At 42.4% G+C, this 3,650-nt stretch overlaps 1 pseudogene; it reads left to right on the top strand.

The window, feature by feature from the left end:
• The first annotated feature begins 768 nt into the window (after positions 1-768).
• On the top strand, positions 769-1,722 carry LOC144241362 (olfactory receptor 2G3-like; annotated as a pseudogene).
• The last annotated feature ends 1,928 nt before the right edge of the window (positions 1,723-3,650 follow it).

Below are 3,650 nucleotides of genomic sequence, written 5' to 3'. Positions count from 1 at the left end.
CATGGATGATGAATGGATATATATTATAGATAGGTTATAGATAGATGACAAATAGATGATGATAGATGATGGATTAGATTAGGATAGATGATAGATAGATAGATAGATAGATAGATAGATAGATAGATAGATAGATAAATTAGATAGATAGATGATAGATAGATGACTGACAGATAGATATAGACAGACTTAGTTCTATAAAAATTCTTTTAAGATTTTCAAATAACCATATAAGTTAAGGACTATTTTTATTCTCACTTTTTAAATGAGGAAACTAAAATGTGGAGAGGTTAAGTGACCTGGCCAAGTCCACAAGTGATTGAGACTCAACCTCAGCATTCACTGCACTCAACCACTACACTATACAACAAAAACGTTGAGGAGAAAGACAGAATGTTAACCTAAGTGGGCTGAAAAAAGAAATCAGATAGTGCTCCCTTTAACTTTTTTCTTTTTTTGAAAAATTCAAAAGGATTGAAAGGATTTAAAAGATTGGATGCCACTTTTATGACATGAGAGAAGTATGTCATAAAGACTGAGGTTGACATTGCTCAATGAAGAGTTTCTCACCATATCTAGGATATTTCAAATCTATGCCTACTTTAGTAGCAACTGTGAAGGCAGCATTTATACAGAATCAGCCCAATCGTCTAAGAAATTGTCATAACAATTATGAGAATTATTCCCTAATTGAAGGTTTCAAGATGTTCTTTCTTGAAAGATAAAAGTCACGCTAAGTCTCTAAACTGTGTCTCTCTCCTTCCAGCCATGCATAAGGTGGGTGCCATGGAAGGAGAAAATGTGAGTTTCCCCAGCACAATTGTGTTGTTGAGCTTCTCAGATTATCCATGATTAGAAATGCCCCTCTTTGGAGTGGTCCTGGCCTCTTACATCCTCACCCTGATGGGAAACAGCTCCATCATCTTTCTTTCCATGGTAGAGCCTAAACTCCAGACCCCCATGTATTTCTTCCTGAACAATCTCTCTGTGTTGGAACTTTGTGTCACCTGCACCGTTGTTTCCCAGCTCCTGGGAAACTTCTGAGGCCCAGAGAAGACAATTGCTTCCTGGGGCTGCATCACCCAGGCCTACCTTTTCCACTGGATAGGATGTACTGAATGCACCCTGCTGGCAGTAATGGCTTTTGATCGCTATGTGGCTATCTGCTGCCCCCTCAGGTACACTCTCATCATGAGGCCCTGAGCGTTTGTGCAACTGGCAACTGCTGCCTGGTCCAGTGGCCTGGCTAATTCAGTACTTCAAGCTATGCTTACTCTCCAGCTCCACCACTGTGGTCACCACACACTTGACCACTTCTTCTGTGAAGTGCCTGTTCTGATCAAGTTGGCCTGTGGTGACACCACTGCTAATGAGCTGTCCCTGGCCGTGGGAGCCATCCCTTTTGCACTGATGGCTCCTCTGCTTGTGCTAATCTCCTACACATTCATTGCCAAGGCTGTGCTGAAGTTACCTTCACCTGATGGAAGGTACAAGGCACTCAGCACTTGCAGCTCCCACTTGGCGGTTGTGATCATGTACTTTGGACGAGCCATCTACATGTACCTCCAGCCCCCTGCCAATAGCACCCAGGCCAAGTTCACGTCCTTCTTCTACTGTGTTATCACCCCACTGCTCAACCCACTCATCTACACCCTGAGAAACAAGGATGTGAAGAGAGCATGGAAAAGGATTCTACAAACCCAGAGTGAGGTAAAATCCTAAAAAGGATAGAAGTCATAAAAGGCCAGATAGTCTCTGCCTGTCTCCTGGGCCAACCCCATGCACAACTCAGTAAACACTGGCAGTTGTCTTTCCAAATGAGTGTCCATGAGCTTCAAGGAAAGAGTTCCCATTTGTCAACAACAACCACCCTGATGACTCAAGAAACTCTTCTGACTAGAAAGTGCTCTGTTCTGAAATCTCAAGTACAGCAATCCTACTCCTTTTTAACACTTCCTAAATGTCTTGTTCTCAGTGGAATGAGTCCACAAATCTGTAGGAGGATAAGCAACACCATATTTTGAAATTACTCTCTTTCTCTTAATGCTTATTTATTTAGAGAGAGAGTATGTATGAGAGAGCGAAGAAAAGGCAAACACAGAGGGAGAGAGAGAATCCCAAGCAGGCTCCATGCGGTCACCACAGAGGCTGACTTGGGGCTCTACCTCACAAACCATAAGAGCAAGACCTGAGCTGAAATAAAGAGTCAGATGCTTAACCAACTCACCCACCCAGGCACCTCTCAAATTCCTTTCTATAAGAGCTCCCTTTCACCAGATAGCGTACAAGAAAATTTTCTGGAAAATTTTTGTAAAGATCCTAACAATAGTTTTATTTTTTAAAATAGTTTATTATCAAGTTGGTTTCCATATAACACCCAGTGCTCATCACAGCAAGTGCCCTCCTCGGTGCCCATCACCCCCTTCCCTCTCCCCCACCTCCATCAGCCCTCAGTTTGTTCTCAGCATTCAAGAGTCTCTCAGAATTTGCCTCCCTCCCTCTTCGCAACTATTTTTCCCCTTCTTCTCCCCCCGTGATACTCTGATAAGTTCCTCCTAATCCTCCTATATGTGCAAACATATGGCATCTGTCCTTCTCTGCTTGACTTATTTCACTTAGCATAACACCCTCAAGTTCCATCCATGTTGCTACACATGGCCAGATTTCATTCTTTCTCATTGCCATGTAGTATTCCATTGTATAGATAAACCACGTCTTCTTGATCCATTAATCAGTAGAGGGACACTTGGGCTCTTTCCATGTTTTGGCTATTGTTGAGAGTGCTGCTATGAACATTGGGGTACATGTGCCCCTATGCATCAGCACTCTTGTATTCCTTGGGTAAATTCCTAGCGGTGCTATTGCTGGGTCATAGGGGAGTTCTATTAATTTTTTGAGGAACCTCCACACTGTTTTCCAGAGTGGCCGCGTTCCCACCAACAGTGTAGGAGGGTGCCCATTTCTCCACATCCTCGCCAGCATCTAGAGTCTCCTGATTTGCTCATTTTAGCCACTCTGACCAGCGTGAGGTGGTATCTCAGTGTGGTTATGATTTGTATTTCCCTGATGATGAGGGATGCTGAGCATCCTTTCATGTGTCTGTTGGCCATCTGGATGTCCTCTTTGGAAAAGTCTCTGTTCATGTCTTCTGCCCATTTCTTCACTGGATTATTTGTCCTTTGGGTGTGGAGTTTGGTGAGTTCCTTATAGATGTTGGATACTCGCCCTTTGTGTGATATGTGAGTTACAACAATCTTTTCCCATTCTGTCAGTTGCCTATTACTTTTATGGATTGTTTCCTTTGCCGTGCAGAAGCTTTTAACCTTGATGAGGTCCCAATCATTTATTTTTGCTCTTGATTCCCTTGTCTTTGGGGATGTGTCAAGTAAGAAATTGCTGGGGATGAGGTCAAGGAGGTTGTTTCCTGCTCTCTCCTCTAGGATTTTGATGGTTTCCTGTCTCACATTCAGGTCCTTTATCCATTTTGAGTTTGTTTTTCTCTACGGTGAGGGAAAATGATCTAGTTTCATCCTTTTTGAAAAAATTATCAAATGCTTGTTCTTATCTATTAAGGTGAACAAAGAGTTTTCCTCTATTATTCTGTTAATTTCGTAAACTACATTGTTTGATTTGCTTATCTTTATCTTATT

Source organism: Crocuta crocuta, unplaced genomic scaffold (assembly GCF_008692635.1).
Source record: "Crocuta crocuta isolate KB4526 unplaced genomic scaffold, BGI_CrCroc_1.0 scaffold441, whole genome shotgun sequence".
In the NCBI taxonomy this organism is placed as follows: domain Eukaryota; kingdom Metazoa; phylum Chordata; class Mammalia; order Carnivora; family Hyaenidae; genus Crocuta; species Crocuta crocuta.
Note: the sequence above shows the minus strand (reverse complement) of the source record. Positions and strands in the feature narration are given on the sequence as shown.